This window comes from Carya illinoinensis, chromosome 5 (genome assembly GCF_018687715.1).
Source record: "Carya illinoinensis cultivar Pawnee chromosome 5, C.illinoinensisPawnee_v1, whole genome shotgun sequence".
NCBI lineage: Eukaryota > Viridiplantae > Streptophyta > Magnoliopsida > Fagales > Juglandaceae > Carya > Carya illinoinensis.
The window spans coordinates 23,791,209-23,808,858 of record NC_056756.1 but is presented as its reverse complement, the minus strand read 5'-3'; the positions used below and the strand labels follow the sequence as shown (position 1 = coordinate 23,808,858).

At 38.5% G+C, this 17,650-nt stretch overlaps 1 long non-coding RNA gene across 1 annotated transcript; it reads left to right on the top strand.

Moving 5' to 3' along the window:
• The first annotated feature begins 11,455 nt into the window (after nucleotides 1-11,455).
• LOC122309355 lies at nucleotides 11,456-12,956 on the top strand. The gene is made up of 2 exons (XR_006242417.1): nucleotides 11,456-11,591; nucleotides 12,569-12,956. It is a non-coding gene; the product is annotated as an uncharacterized LOC122309355 (long non-coding RNA).
• Nucleotides 12,957-17,650: the final 4,694 nt, after the last annotated feature.

Sequence of the window (17,650 nt, the reverse complement as noted above, 5' to 3'; positions counted from 1 at the left end):
TTGCATGATGAGCATTTTTAGTGACATGGTTGAAAATTGCATGAAAGTTTTTATGGATGACTTGACTGTTTTTGGATCTACTTTTGATGCATGCTATTGAATTTAGAGAAGAAGTTGACTCGTTCTGAGGAGAAGGAATTGGTTTTGAATTGGAAAAAATGCCACTTTATGGTACCTTCAGGTATTGTGTTAGGGCATATTATTTCTTCTAAGGGGATAGAGGTAGATCAATCTAAGATTAAATTAATCTCAAGTTGCCTACACCTAGGACAGTAAAGGACGTGAGATCCTTTCTTGGTCATGCAGGCTTTTATAGGAGGTTCATACATAATTTTTCCACCATATCTAGACCACTATGTGACCTCCTAGTTAAAGATGCCCCATTTGAGTGGACACAAGATTGTCAAAAGGCCTTTAAAATGATAATTGGCAAGCTTACCTCAACACCCATAATGCAACCACCTGATTAGACTTTACCTTTTGAGATTATGTGTGATGCAAGTGATTTTGCTGTAGGTGTTGTACTTGGACAGCAAAGGGAGGGAAAGCCTTTTGTCATTTACTATGCTAGTATAACTCCAAATAGTGCTCAGATGAATTACTCCATCACTGAAAAAGAGTTGCTAGCTATAGTGTTTGCTTTGGATAAGTTTTGTGCTTACATGATTGATTTTCCTATTATTATTTTTACAGATCATGCAGCCCTTAAGTACCTTCTTACAAAGAAGGATTTTGACATCTTGCAGGAATTTGACATCTTCATCAAAGACAAGAAAGGAGTAGAGAACGTAGTGGCTGCCATCTCTCGAGGCTCACATTTGAGGACACCTCTGACCACCTGCCAATCAGGGATGATTTTCCTGATAAGCATTTACTATCTATTACTTCTCTAACATGGTTTGCTCATATTGTGAATTATTTGGCTGTAGGTGAGATACCGTTGGATTGGAGGGCTCAAGACAAGAGGAAGTTCATAACTGAGGTACGTAATTTCTATTGGGATGATCATTTTCTTTTCAAATACTACCCTAACCAAATTTTAAGGCGTTGCATCCCTGATGAAGAGATTGCTAGCGTCTTCGAATTTTGTCACTCCTAGGCTTGTGGGGGCCACTTTTCAATGAAGAAAACTGCTACAATCTCCATCTCCGCTCATTTGGCTGGATCTTTTCATTTCCTACTTTTTTTTTTTTAATTTCAATTTGAAATTTATGGTGTATTCTTGATATTTTTGTCTTAAAAGTTTGGGCATTTTATTTGCTATTTATTTTACTTTATGTTAGTTATTTTTCTTGTTTCTTTAAGCTTCCATTAAATATTCATTACAATTACATTTTAGATTGATTAAATATTAATTAGGATTTAAATCATTTCAGTTTATTATTTAATTTTTAGATTAATTAAAATTTTTTAATGTGACACCCCATTTTTATGTGTATTTTCACTGAAGGAATATTTTAATTTAATTAATATAATATTTCTTTTATTTTAAATTATCGGATTTTAATTGGATTTTAATTGCTGTTGAATTAAATTGCTGTTTAATTTATTTTAGCTTGTCTTTGGATTTAAAATTAAATAGTTTGTTTTTACTAGTTAATTATTATATTTTAGCTTTACGTTGTGTTTAAAATATTTTCTTAGTTTTATTGCTTTTAAACTTATTTTCGTTGAATCAGTTGTTGGACTCCAGAGGTGAGGATTGGACCTCATTTCTTTTCTTTTCTCTTTTTCTTTTCCTTTTTCTTTTCTTTCTTTTTCTTTCTTTTTCCTTCTTTTTCTTCCTTTTCTTTTTCTTTCTTCTTCCTCCTCTCCCGCGTACGCAGCAGCCCCTTTTTTTTTTCCTTCCGTCGCCGCCTGTTTGTCAGCCCTGTTCTCCGCCGTCCGGCCACCTTTTAGTGCACCGTCACCACCATTATCTTCCCCTTCCACCAGAGATCATCTCCACCAATTTTCAGAGCCATCGGACCAGCCGTTAGCCTTCGAGAGCCACCGGAAGTCGCTGCACCTGCTTTGTTTTTGCCCCTATCGCCGGTTGCTTTTGCAGCCCAGAACCACCACTCGCCGGTGGCGTGGCCTACACCACCCACCCAGTTTTCTTCCCATCTCACCGGTGAACATCCCCACCAAGTTTCACCTCCATCCGAGCCACCATTAGCCGCCACGAGCTCCTCCAAGCCATACGGTTTTTCACCGTTTTCGGCGCCGTCGCACCACCTCTGGCCACCGTCTTTTCACAGCTTCTTCCCCTACCTCTTTCCGACCTAAACCACCCATTTCCGGCCTCGATCCGTTGCCGGAGCAGCTCCCACGAGCTCAACTCCGTTCAGCCCCTTTTTGGCCTTCGACCGCCATTTCCACCACCACCCACGGCCAAAACTGATTTCCCTTAGCTTCATAAATATCTCAAGGCCATTCCCTATCAATCCCGAGCCTTGGTTTGTCCCCGTTCGAAAATGGATAATTTATTACCCACGGCAACAGTGTAAATTACACTGTTACGTTGCTCTTCCTCCGCCGTTTGCAACGCCGCGAGCTTTCTAAAAATACCATATAGTGCTGTAAGTATTTTCCAAACTCTATTTTTAGATTTAAATATATTTTACTCATTCAATAAATATTTTATCTGCTGGTTGGTTGATTCCGGACTGAGTCCGAGAAGTTCGGGGGTCGGATGGATGGAGGACGGAGTTGCTTGTTTTGTTGATATATGTTGGTTGATTATTTTTGTGCATTGATATGGCATTACATGGTGCATGCACGTGTGTTTTTGTTCAAGTGTAAAAAGCCTGTGTATTGGCGTAAATGGACTTACGGGTGCGTGTATCACGACCCCAAGCCGGGATGGGGCATTATCCCGGTGGAGCTCCTCTGGTCACTCAGGAGCGGAATAAACTGAGTGATGTCCCCTGGGTTGTTGCTAGGCGACGACGGGAGCGGGGGCTAGGGGTTGCTTGGCTACGAACGCGCCGGGCGCGGAACCGGGCATCGCTCTACGCACCGACTCTGTGGCCCTTCACTGGCGAGGGCTAGAGGATGCTTGGCTATGAACACGCGGGGCGTGGAACTGGGCATCGCTCGTTAGGTGTCACATGCGTAGTGGTATTCTACGGTGTGGCACTGGAGCCGGGTGTGCGGATGACCCCTAGGGTAGGTCATGGTGCATACAGATAAAATGGTTTTTGGTTTGAGACGGTTATAGAGGCCAAATGTGACTTTTGGCTTGGTTTTTTGGAAAGGATGTGTTTTTGGGGCCAAATGGGATTTTTGGCGTGTGTGGAAAAATATGTTCTTATGGGTTTTGCGCATTGGCATCACTTCATGCATATTGTTTGAGTTCTATATGTTTTTATCTGGTGGTGTTTGGATTTTACTTACCTGCGGTACCATTTTTGGTTCCGTAGATTTTGGTGCAGGATTCGAGGAGAAGGAGGAGGCTGAGCCCAAGGATGCGGCTCTACCGGAGTTTTGAGTTGAAGTAATGTTTTGTAGCTGTATGTAAAACTATATTTGTGTTATGTAATATTTTATTTATGTATGTTTTGAACAGCTTGTATTATATTAAGAAAAATTCTGGTACTTAGTTATATGACTTTCGTTATCCGCTGCGTTTCCTTTGCACATTTGTTGCTGTTACACACACTTGGCACTCGTCGTTAGGGTGGTGACCCGAGTTGTCATCATCCAGACGTCTCGATTTTCCTGTGTCCGGGCGTGGAGATTTTGGGGCGTCACAGGTGGTATCAGAGCGGTTTGGCTCTGGGTAAAACTATATGTCCCATAGGTGGAGTACCAAAAAGTTTTAAAAGCTGGTGTTAAAATTATTTTAATTTATTTAAGTTGAATTGTTTTTCTTTAACTTGATTCGATTTTATTTGATTTGAATTTTTTTTATTTAATTCCATTTGATTTGGTTTGGTTTGATTTTATTTTATTTGAATTGCAAGTATGTTGTTTATTTGTTTTATTTATTTTGTTTTAAGTTGTTTTGTTTTGTTTTGTCCGGAGTTAAAGTGGGGTTGAGGATTGTGCTATGGCAGGAGGACGGTACTATTGAGAATGTCGTTGATAGGAAAAAAAAAATACTTAGTGAAGTAGGGTTGAATTTTATAGAGGTGTGTTACTTTTATAATATTGTGGCTAGAAGGGAACGACATGGATTAGGCAATTTCTTGGGAGTAGGAATGTAAGTTGCAACTAAGGAGGGGAGTTAGCTTTAAGTCGCTTAAGATGGTTGAGGTCTTAGGTTTTGTAGAATTTATGTAATGAATCTATAGAATAGGAGAGTGTAGGTTCAACGAACTTTAAGGATTGGTTTAAGATAATTTCATCTATGGTTTGAGGCCTTATAGATTTTAGGAAATAAGATTTTGGTAATTAAGGTTTTAGGTTCGACAAGCTTTGGAGGAAATAATTAAATTTCAAGTTTTAAATTTCGCTGATTCGGATGAACAATTTGGTGGCAATTGGGGTTTTAAAATTTACAGGTTTTAAGGTGAATGTTTTGGATTAAAGCCATCAATCTCGAAGATTTCAGAAAATGATTTATTATTCGTTAATGTATTAGATTTTAAAAGCTTTGGGAGCCGATTGTTCTATTATGGGGTGTAAGCTCATTGATCTTAGAAATTTTAGAAATTATTCTTATTTGATTTAAGGATTTAGAATTGCAGAGTTGAAGGACCAATTTATAATAAGAGTTGAGTTCTTAGTTTTACAGACTTGGGGTGCTAGCTTGATCCACTCTGGAGAGTGATTAGTTTGCAACCATTAAAATGGGGTTGATCAGAGTTTAGTTAATAATATGAAATTTTTCTGGGGTACATTTCTTTGAGAATGGAAGGTAATGATTTAGCTCATATACTTCTTTGAGGATTGTAGATATTGACTTAGTTCAGAAAATGACTATTGTTAACTCGAGGTTGTAGTAATTGATTTTAGGAAATGATTTTTGTCGGTTCGGAAGAAATAGATCCATTGAGGTTTTGGAAGCAATAGTTTAATTGTTGGTATTGAATTCGATTGAAGTTGAGACCTTATGTTCTAGAGACTTTTGGGAACGGATTATTAGCAGGTTTAAGGTCATTTTCAGTACAAAGCTTTAAGCGATAACTATTTGCTGATATTAAGGGTATAAGTTAAGCAGATATAGGAATGATTCATGTTGATTTGCGGATATAAGTCCAGATGATGGAAATAGTAGTAATGGATTACTTGTACGTTAGAATGACTATTGGTTTCGGCTAAGGACGTATGAGATTGACACGTGATAGTGGTGAATCGATTGGAGCGTTCAGTCGAAACGTGTTAATCAATGGAATGTGGGTTGGCAATAATTGTTATAGCTCGAGGTTATAGTGACAAGTTTTAGGATTGATTCATACCGAGTTGAGGATAATAGATGATGCAGGTTTTGGGACATGAAATTTTGTTTATTTTGAGGATAAGGTATGGATGTTGGAAATGGAAGTGATGGATCACTTATACATTAGAATGATTATTGATCTTAGCTAAGGGGACATGAGATCCATTTATAGTGGTGGTGAGGGTGTATGGATTTCGGAGAGTACAAATCCTAGTCTCTTTTTGGCTTGAGAGAAGTGGCTTTGGTGAGTACTGAAGTGGATTACATGTGATAGTATTAAATTCAATAGATTTTAACTTCGAGTTCTTAGTGAGTTGATCGGAGTGTACAGTTGAAGTAGGTTACCAATTGGAGTGATGGTTGGCATTTATTGTTGAGACTATCTTCAAGAATTAATTGTGACTTGAGGTCACACAGGAATTTAAATTTTGAGGCTATACTTTCCTTTGGAGTTTGAGTGTCCAGTTGGGAGAATTATATACATTTTATTTAACTTAAAGAGAGATTGTTGAGTCGCCATGTGTAGTGGATAATAAAATCTTGAAAGTGGAAGTTTGGGGATCAATGGTGATTAGCCTAAACAGGTACGTAAGGTAATAAGCAGTAGAAGTCAGGAGGGTAGTGCCATAGTTTTGATGGATTGGAGGTTTGAATAGCATGGCCTATCTTGAGATTTAATTTTGTATGCAATTGAAGGAAATAGTCGTGCTCATATTAGGGTTATGAGAATAGAAGTAGGTAAGTGAGTTTATAAGAAGGGTTTATTAAGGTTATCGTGAATTTAAACATGGTTCGTAGTGAATTTAGTTATCTCTAAATTAGACGATATTCAGAATTTAAGTGATGATCTTGAAAATGTAAGTTGTTAAGTAGGAGTTATAGGTGCTTTATTAGTTGGTCGGGACGGATTCGAGCCCTATGTTCTTTATCTTAGATGAGATTGACGTATTTTGAGATAATGATACTTGTTTTTAATTTGGAAGGTTGCAATTGGTTGATATCGTCTTCTTTGTTGATGATCATGGGTGTCGTTGCAGAATTTTGATTTAGTTAAGGTAGCTAGAGATAATTGAGGAAATAGGAGTGATAGTTCATGATTAGGTGTGCTGATTTTGAGTAATTAGTGATGACTTAAAATTTCGAGAAGGTGCTTGTAATTGGAGAGTAATATTTTGTTTGGGCAAATTATGTTTATTGATGGTTTATTTTGGAAGTGACTATTAGGTTACCAAGATATAGTATACAATGAAAGTTTCGATGATATAGCATGAAGGTTGATTGAGGTTAATACAATTCATTCTAAGAAGTAATAATTTTTAGAATTTTCTTGGGTGTGGTTTTGAAGTTCTTGACGATATGGTGATTCTGGTTTACGTGGCTACTTTAGGAGTTCTAGACGTGATGCGTCGCTGGGAGACTAGTACGTGATTGAGCTGAAATATTGCATATTTTAGCTATTTAAAACCAATGTATTTTAAATTCATCATGACATTATTATTGATTTTAAATGGAAAAATGGTTAAAGTGAATAAATCAAAGTTGTGATTTTAATTGATTAAAAGCATGAATTTCTGCTTGAATTCTACCAACTATTGATTACTGTGCATTCTAGTCCATAATTTTTCTTGCTTTCTATTATCATTTGTGTTTGTACCATTGTTCTCCTTGTTCTCCTTGTGCTTCCTAAACAATAGTTGGGATGTAGAGAAGCTAGTGTAGTTGGTGGGGACTGATGTAGCGGAGGCAATTGTTTCTAATCTTGGGGGTCGAAAGCAAGATTAGAAGAATTGGTGTCCCTCTAGTTTCCAAGTGCAAATGCTGCCATGAAGGTGCTTTTGAGGATCTCAACCATGTTCTCTATAGAGGTAATATAGCAGTGGCCATATGGAAGTTTAGCTCACATTTGCTAGGCATTCCTTATGTCGCTAGTCGATCATGGAAGGCTACGGTTGAGGCTTGGTTTCGTTGAGCTTCAAAGTTATCTCAGCAAAGAGAGATTATGCTGAGGAAAATCAAGAACAAACACCATGCAGCAACCACTCACTCGGAACTGCACTCACACAATGCACATGCAGCACTCGGACAGCAGCAAAGCAAAACACTCACTCGGACATGCTTTGACAGCCAATCAACCATGCAGCACATGGACAGCAAAAGAAATGGACATGCTTTGACAGCCAATCACACATGCAGCAATAAACGTGACAGCAGCCACTCACACGATGCAACCATGCAGCACATGGACAGCACTCAAACAAACCATGCACATGCAGCTGCTACAGCAGGAGAACACCAGCTCACACCATAAAAGCAGCAGAACACATTCGGACCATGCAAGGAAACTCACACCATAAAAGCAGCAGACCATTCGGACCACATGACAGCAAACATGCAGACCATTCACCACATGGACAGCGCACACACCCACTCACTCGGATGTGCAGCAGCTTCTGCAGCAAGGAAAAGCACACAGCCAGTTCACACATGCATGACAGCAGGAACACTCACACAAGCAGCCTCATTCGGACAGCACACACTCAGACAGCAGCTTTCAGCAAACATGCAAATCACACATGCAGAAAAACAGATGCAGAAAACGTGGACCTACAAACCAACACATGCAAACAATCCAGATCATTCGGACAGAACACCAGCTCACACACACATGCACACATGCAGAAAGCATTCGGACCACATGCTAAAAGCAACTCACGCATGACAGCAACCAACCCACTCGGACAGCAGCCAATCACACATGCAGTAAACATGCAGACCAGTAAACGTGCAGCAGCAGAGTTTTTTTTTCTTTCTCATGTGGATGGGAAGCAGCAGCAGCAGGGAATGAGTATTCGGTTAGCTGGAGCAGCTGGACGTGCAGCTATTTATAAGCTGGTAGCAGCAACAGCAGAAGGCAATTTTTTTTTTTTGGACTTATTTTCTCTTTGTTTAGAAGCTAGCGGCAGCAGCAGTTTTTTTTACTTACTTCTTTCCGTTTAGAAGCTAGAGAGAGCTATTGTTTTTTTTTGGTTTTTCATTCGGCTACAGTTGAGCAACTAAGTTCTTGAAGTTGCACTTGTTTTCCTGTTTGAGTTTTCTTTCCATATATAGCCGTAGGGCAACCTTGAGTTTATTTTCCTTCTCTTCCGTTTAAGTAGCAGAATTTTCATTTCATTTTCTTTGACTTTTCTTTCTTAATATAGATTGGGCAGTTTTTGTTTTTGCCTATAATGCTTTGTTGTTTTAAGAATTTTTATTAAGTATTAAGAATTGTTTTAGAATTTTATCTCATTAATTGTAATACCTTAACTTCTTTCAAGTGTGCTAGTTGGTTTCATGCAACAAGAGAATTGTTTTAGAAGTTTTTAATCAAGTATGCTAGTTTGTTTCATGAAATAAAGGAATTGTTTTAGAAGTTTTTAATTAAGTGTACTAGTTTAATTTATTGCAAGAAGGGTTTGGTAGAGAGCTTTTGTTTTTGTTTTAGTTGGGTAATTTAATTGTTGTTTACTTATTTCATGTTATTTATTTTTATTGTTTCATTAAGCTTTCATTTTAATAGTGATTACAATTGTTATCGTTTAATTTGAGAATTTGTGATTTAGATACAATGATAAACCGTAGAATATTGGTTTTATGCATTTTCAATTTTTAATGCATGTTTTGTCAATTACTTTCTAATCTAGTTTAATTCTTAATTTAGTTTTATTAATCTCTGAATTTAATCTGTTAGTCATTTACATTCCAATCCGACAATCAAAAATCTAAAAATATGAATCTAGTCCATGACTAGTAACCTCTTCCATCCATTGTACATATCATCCTCTTGTTTTCTCTTTGTGAAGTTTTTCATATTTTTCAACAAGTTTAATTTTAAGTAACTTTCCCTGAGGAGACGATCTAGGAATTTATTCCTAATTATTACACGACATCCTCCTGCACTTGGGATAGCATTAGTGCTACTCATTTTTGAGTGAGTCAGTACGAATATGATGGAATTGCTTTAGGAGTATAATTGGAGAGATCTTTAATCATACTTGTGTGGAAATGGCTGATGGTATGATTTTCTCAAGTATACTCTGAGTTGCGTAGTGTATCCTACTTGGCGCTGATATTGATCTCACAAATTTTGAGGACGAAATTTATTTTAAGGGGGGGAGGATGTGACACCCCGTTTTTATGTGTATTTTCACTGAAGGAATATTTTAATTTAATTAATATAATATTTCTTTTATTTTAAATTATCGGATTTTAATTAGATTTTAATTGCTGTTGAATTTAAATTGCTGTTTAATTTATTTTAGCTTGTCTTTGGATTTAAAATTAAATAGTTTGTTTTTACTAGTTAATTATTATATTTTAGCTTTACGTTGTGTTTAAAATATTTTCTTAGTTTTATTGCTTTTAAACTTATTTTCGTTGGATCAGTTGTTGGACTCCAGAGGTGAGGATTGGACCTCATTTCTTTTCTTTTCTCTTTTTCTTTTCCCTTTTCTTTTCTTTCTTTTTCTTTCTTTTTCCTTCTTTTTCTTCCTTTTCTTTTTCTTTCTTCTTCCTCCTCTCCCGCGTACGCAGCAGCCCCTTTTTTTTTTCCTTCCGTCGCCGCCTGTTTGTCAGCCCCGTTCTCCGTCGTCCGGCCACCTTTTAGTGCACCGTCACCACCATTCTCTTCCCCTTCCACCAGAGATCATCTCCACCAATTTTCAGAGCCATCAGACCATCCGTTAGCCTTCAAGAGCTGTCGAAAGTCGCTGCACCTGCTCTATTTTTGCCCCTGTCGCCGACTGCTTTTGCAGCCCAGAACCGCCGCTCGCCGGTGGCGTGGCCTACACCACCCATCCATTTTTCTTCCCCTCTCACCGGTGAACATCCCCACCAAGTTTCACCTCCATCCGAGCCACCGTTAGCCGCCACGAGCTCCTCCAAGCCATACGGTTTTTCACCGTTTCCGGCACCGTCGCACCACCTCCGGCCACCATCTTTTCACAGCTTCTTCCCCTACCTCTTTCCGACCTAAACCACCCATTTCCGGCCTCGATCCGTTGCCGGAGCAGCTCCCACGAGCTCAACTCCGTTCAGCCCCTTTTTGGCTTTCGACTACCATTTCCACCACCACCCACGGCCAAAACTCATTTCCCTTAGCTTCATAAATATCTCAAGGTCATTCCCTATCAATCCCGAGCCTTGGTTTGTCCCCGTTCGAAAATAGATAATTTATTACCCAAGGCAACAGTGTAAATTACACTGTTACGTTGCTCTTCCTCCGCCGTTTGCAACGCCGCGAGCTTTCTAAAAATACCATATAGCGCTGTAAGTATTTTCCAAACTCTATTTTTAGATTTAAATATATTTTGCTCATTCAATAAATATTTTATCTGATGGTTGGTTGATTCCGGACTGAGTCCGAGAAGTTCGGGGGTCGGATGGATGGAGGACGGAGTTGCTTGTTTTGTTGATATATGTTGGTTGATTATTTTTGTGCATTGATATGGCATTACATGGTGCATGCACGAGTGTTTTTGTTCAAGTGTAAAAAGCCTGTGTATTGGCGTAAATGGCTTACGGGTGCGTGTGTATCACGACCCCAAGCCGGGATGGGGTATTATCCCGGTGGAGCTCCTCTGGTCACTCGGGAGCGGAATAAACTGAGTGATGTCCCCTGGGTTGTCGCTAGGCGACGACGGGAGCGAGGGCTAGGGGTTGCTTGGCTACGAATGCGCCGGGCACGGAACCGAGCATCGCTCTACGCACCGACTCCGTGGCCCTTCGCTGGTGAGGGCTAGAGGATGCTTGGCTACGAACACGCGGGGCGTGGAACTGGGCATCGCTCGTTAGGTGTCACATGCGTAGTGGTACTCTGCGGTGTGGCACTGGAGCCAGGGTGTGCGGATGACCCCTAAGGGAGGTCATGGTGCATACAGATAAAATGGTTTTTAGTTTGAGACGGTTATATAGGCCAAATGTGACTTTTGGCGTGGTTTTTTGGAAAGGATGTGTTTTTGGGGCCAAATGGGATTTTTGGCGTATGTGGAAAAATATGTTTTTATGGGTTTTGCGCATTGGCATCACTTCATGCATATTGTTTGAGTTCTATATATGTTTATCTGGTGGTGTTTGGATTTTACTTACCTGCGGTACCATTTTTGGTTCCGTAGATTTTGGTGCAGGATTCGAGGCGGAGGAGGAGGCTGAGCCTGAGGATGCGGCTCTACCGGACTTTTGAGTTGAAGTAAGGTTTTGTAGCTGTATTTAAAACTATATTTATGTTATGTAATATTTTATTTATGTATGTTTTGAACAGCTTGTATTATATTAAGAAAAATTCTGGTACTTAGTTATATGACTTTCGTTATCCGCTGCGTTTCCTTTGCACATTTGTTGCTTTTATACACACTTGGCACTCGTCGTTAAGGTGGTGACCCGGGTTGTCATCATCTGGACGTCTCGATTTCCCCGTGTCCGGGCGTGGGGATTTGGGGGCGTCACATTTAACATAGTAGAATCCTTAATTGTTAATTTCAATTTGTTAGTCTTTTATATTTCATTTCAACACTCAAAAAAATTTGAAAGTATGAATCTAGTCTATGACTAGTACTTTTATTTCCATTGCACTCTGACATTCATTGTGCATACCACTACTTTTGTTTGTAAAACTTTTCACCATTTTATACAAGTTCAGATTTAAACAACTTTCCCCGATGAGACGATTTATGAATTTTTTTTCTAATTATTACATGACATCCTCCTGCACATGGGATAGCATTTGTGCTACTCATTTTTTAGTAAATCATCGATTTATGAAAACTTGCTAGGTTTTCATGAGATTCCTAAAGCCTATCGAAATTCCATCATTGAATTTCTAGCAAGCTATTGCAACATCACCTCAAAATCACATCCTCAAAATACTCAAGAATCATAGTGAGAAAATATGCACTTTCATGAGAGAGATATAAAGGGTAGAATATGAAACGTGAAAATATCTATAAACATTTACTCAATATTACGAGCTTAGTCGTAGGAGTGAATCTACTTGGATAATATTCTACATACTGTGGCTTTCATTGGAGTTGTTGATATCCTTATTGATGAAGACTCTAAACTTAGCCTTCTTGAAATCCTCGAGCTAAAGAAGAAATTAAAGAGAATTACTTTACAATCTCAAAAGAGAGAGATGTTGACCATCATCCAATGTCTTTTATACTGTAGAATTGTCAGGTACAGTCTTGGTGGATCCTGACCTCTGATTGGCTGAAAGGGCGATCTTGAATCTCTATCGACCATGTGTCCTCTAGACTAAAGAATAGTAGAGACCGAGCAAATTGATGGGACAAGCCACACACGTCTTTGCAACTTGCATTGGGACCAAGCCCGAATTCCTTCTCCTCATGAGAGTCACCCACGTGGCTTTAAGCCTTACTTTTGAGGTCAAACGTATGGTCTATAGGTCATTCCTCCTTCCCCAAGTGTACTCTTGTTGTGTCGTCATTGACATAGCATGGGCTCCTAGTTTGAGCCAAAGTTTTGAATACCGTACCAGAGGCTATATCAGTCAAGGCACTGGAATGAAATATTTCTGTACTAGTACCGTTTTGTATACCGTTTTGGAATTTTTGATATATGAATAAACTATATATATAAATATGTAAAAATTATATTCTAAAATAATAGTTTATATATGAATAAATTATATATAAATACATATATAAATTATAAATAGCCTAGTCTAAATTAGGGATTGAAAAATGAGCTTACAGTTTAAAGAAATGAAAAAAGAAGAAGTAAAGGCTAAAATATCAGCCGGTATGGGCTGAAATATACGCCAGTACAAGCTGAAATATTTGGCCGATATGGGCTGAAACAGCTGAAATTCTAACTAGTACGAAACTATATCCTTCTCTGTACCGGCTAAGCCATGGAAATAAAATATTTCAACCAAACTGGCCAGTACAGTATGAAATTCAAAACTATGGTTTGAGCTCCTCTGTGTTATCTTTGAGTGATACCAAAATTTGCATCGAGCTTACCTTTGCCCTTTGCTTGCCCTTTGTATGATCAACACATCCTTTGCTTGTCCAATGTAGATTGAATTTACGTAGTCACCATTGTTCTCTTTATGATGCTTGTACCAGCCAACCTTCCCACAACGTATTGCTGGCCCTATTGCGTCCTTGGCAGCATGCTGCCTGCCTGGCTGCCACTTTTCTGCCAACATTTCGCCTACATGAAGGAATTTCTTCCCTTGGTTCAGCATGGTCCTCACACGTTCGGGTGGAAAAAAAGCCAATGAGTTCAGTTCTGTTCTAAATTTGCTCGGTCTAATACTAGTTCCATTTTTTTCAAAATCATTCAAAATTGGTTCGGTTCTGGTTTTCCCTTTTTCTAACACCGGACAGGACTTGACCGATTCATATAAATATATATTTTTTAATTTTTTATATTATATAGAATATTTATTATATGATTTTTTATATTATATATAATTTTAATATCTAATATATAATTATATATAAAATAATCTTGTATTATATGCTAAATTACTAATTAAAATAACATTAAATTTTAAAATCTTATATAAAATAACTATATATTATCAATATAGTTTATATTATTTGTAGTTATACTAATACAATATCACTATAGCCTATGATACAATTATTATATATTACAATATATTATCACTATATTATTATATGTTATAATATATATAGTATATATATAGTATATATATAATATGCCGGAAAAACCAGACAGAACCAGAACAGAATTAATAAAATTGGTAGTACCGGTTTATAGCTGTAACCGAAATCACTAGTTTGCAGGTGTAGCTGGTGCAGTATTAGTTCTTCAAATTTCAAAACTAGTGTATACTGGTTCTGTTTTAAAATATGTCCATAACCGAACCGGTTCGAACCGGTTACACCTCTATAAGTTTTGGTTCCTAATACCCTATGCCATAAATTTTCAAGACTCTGCATTGTTTTACTTGAAAAATCAGTGGGAGAAAATTTCCCAATCGACCGGTTATTCACCTTGAATTGTAGGTGGTAGACTATTTGCGGAGTTTTGGACTCATGTATCCACCTAGCAAAATTGTCAATTTTGCAACTGAGGCATGTATTGCTAGAGGAGGGGAATGGCAGTGGTCCCTAGCTAACCAATACCCCTGTGCCCTAATACCTTAGGCTATATTTTGAAAACAATATCTCTTATGACAATCTACTTTTGTAACATGCATGGCCCAAAATATATAACCGCTTTTTGTAAAAGAAAGAATAAATAAATCCCTTCTATTAATAATGAAATAGATTTTTGTGTAAATTCTATCTTGATGGTATGAATATTGTTGCTAGATTAAAATTAGATTTATGTTTCTCTTATAATTATTTAATATTAATAATGCTCTTACTAATATGATATTAATAAATGTGTATGTATAGAATATTATCATCAATGTAAGAGTCTCCTCTCTAGTTTTCTCTCAAGGTTCTTTCTTAGGAGAATTTTAGAGGTGGTGTATTGTCCCTAAGGGGTGGTTTCTTTTCCAATCTCGGTGGTGTTATTTTCAAATGGAAGGGTTGCAAAATATGTCGAGTAATCTGCGGCTGAGTGAAGAGGAAGATGCATCAATTGTGTTGGAGGAGGTGGATGTTTCAGTGGTGAAGAGTAAGGGTGATTTGAGTTTGATAGGAAAAATATGGTGTGATCGATAGCTGGGAAAGCAGGTGGTGGAGTCGACAATGGCAAGAATCTAAAGGCTTAGCAAACTTGTTGTGTTAAAGGAGGTTGGTAAGAATGTGTTTGTGCTGAGTTTTACAACTCATGCTGATAAGGAAAGAATTGACGCGGGAAGGCCATGGTTTTTTGATGGCCAATTACTTGTGATTATCCCATTTGATGGCATTACTCCAATACAGGCTTTGAAGTTTGATGCTGCACCTTTCTGGGTGCAATTCCATAACCTTCCTTTATTTGGTATGAATAAGGAGTATGGTGTCAAGTTGGGTGGATCTATCGGCAATGCTTTGGATGTGGATGTTGATAATGATGAGGTTGGATGGGGTAGCTATCTCAGAGTAAAGATTATGATTGATCTAAAGAAACCACTTGCTCGAGGAAGGACATGCACGGTGCAAGGAACTAAAGTATGGTGTCCTATTCAGTATGAGAAGCTCCCTAGATTCTATTTTACATGTGGTAGACTCATACATGAAAATTCTACTTGTCAACTCGAACCTCAATCAGCTCCTCAATTTGGTGCTTGGTTGCGGGCAGAGTCAAGTTTCAAGAGGAAATGGGACCATTGCAGGATCATAATACCAAAGGTGGTGCCATGAACAATGGAGTGATGCAGGAGCAGAACAAGGTGGTGGATGGTGGTGCTGCGGTGGCTAAGGCCACAAAAGGTAACAAAAGTTCTAATTCATTGCACCATTATTTAGAGGCATTCATTCAGGTATAACGTCAGGAATAACTCACAACAGTTTCCAAAAGACATCAGTTACAGACTGTTATAGTCAGTAGGAAGCTTCTGATGTTATAACGACTGTTGAGAACATTGAAGCTGAAGTAATTACTGAAGTCCATGTGCACAAAGTAGGTGATATTGGGCCTATCAAGGGGCCTATTCTTGGGGTTGAATGTGGGCTATCTAAAGCAAATGGAGGGGAGGGTGCAAAGCCCGTCCAAGTAACTAAAGACCATCTGAATGATGCTCAGAGTGACCAAGCTAAGCCATTGCAGAGAAGCTGCACCAGAAGCATTTGGAAGAAAAGAGCTAGAGCAGCTTCTCATGTTTCAACTAAGCAGTTGCTACGCCAAGCTGAGGAGGAAGCCAAAAGGAAGAGATCATTGGAGGGGAATGTTGATGATGAAGTACTTGGAAGTGGGCATAAAAGAGGTAAGTACACAGTTTTATCCAATGATGATGGTGTGTATGTTGAGAAAGAAATTCGTTCTAGAAGGGGAAATAAACAATTGGGATTGGCAGAGGCTGTACAACAGCCCTGCTGAGATCAATGAGTTTTATAAGCTGGAATTCCCGTGGGCTTGGGAACCCATTGGGAATTCAATTCTATCTGACTTGGTTAGGAAAGAAGCCCCTGAGATTTTATTTTTACAAGAAACTAGATTGCATTCTCGAGCTATGGAAAGATTGAAGTTTAAATTGGGTTTTATGGTCAACCAGAAGTGAGTAGAAGGAATGAACCATGGTTTTTGTTGAGGTCTTTAAAAGTTCATCATGATATAGGTTGGATTATATTGGGAGATTTCAATGAGATTATGACTGATGATGAGAAAAGTGGTGGTAGAACCAAACCAGAAAGACAATTGAAGGCCTTTAGCGATGTTGTTGAGGAATGTCAAGTGCATGACTTGGGGTTTAGAGGCAGTCCTTTTACTTGGTGTAATGGGAGGAAAGAGGATCAGACAATTAGTGAGAGGCTTGATAGATGTTTTTCGAATTTGAAGTGGCACTCTTGTTATCCAATGGTTGTGGTCATTCATGGGATAGTGGCTTATTCAGATCATAAGCCTATTATTCTAAAACTGTCAGATGAGGTGCAAAAGGGACCAAGAAGGAAATTGTTTCGTTTTGAGGCAATGTGGATTGAAGATTCTGGATGTAAGCAAGTGGTAGATGGTGCTTGGAAGTGATGGGCCCCAAGGCGGACCAAGTCTTAAGGATCAATTACAAGATTAAGAGCCATGAAGATCAAGAGAGCAATGCAAGAATTGGTGCAATCCAATTGGGATCAAGCTAGCAAGAGCCCAACACTCATGACGGGCTTGAAAGAAGGAGAACTAGTTTTGCTCCACTTGATCCAAGCTATAGAAGACACGACTTGGGCCTATTGTTATGGAAGGCCATGGATTTATTTATTTCATTAAAAGGGCTTAATTTATTAGTCAAATGAATTAATCAAGAATAATTGGGCTCCGGGGATGTCCAGCCCACACGTCTTATTTCTAATGAACTAGGGTTTGGGGAAGGCCTTGTATTTTGGCCAAGGGTTTATTTGGAAAGTTATAATTTTATGTCTTACTAGGGTTTCAGAAGTTACTGTAGCGCGGCGTATGGCACTGTTCACGCTACAGTACCCGACGAATTGTTTACTTAGGGTTTTTGGGGATTGTCTATTTAAACCAATTGTAACCTCATTTGAGAGGCAGACTATATGGAATTGTGATTGAGAGTTGAGTGACCTCCTCTTGTTCTTCTTGAACTTCTGAACTTATCAAGGGTAAATCAAAACCTTTGTGGCGTTCTTCCTTTGTAATCTAGGTTCT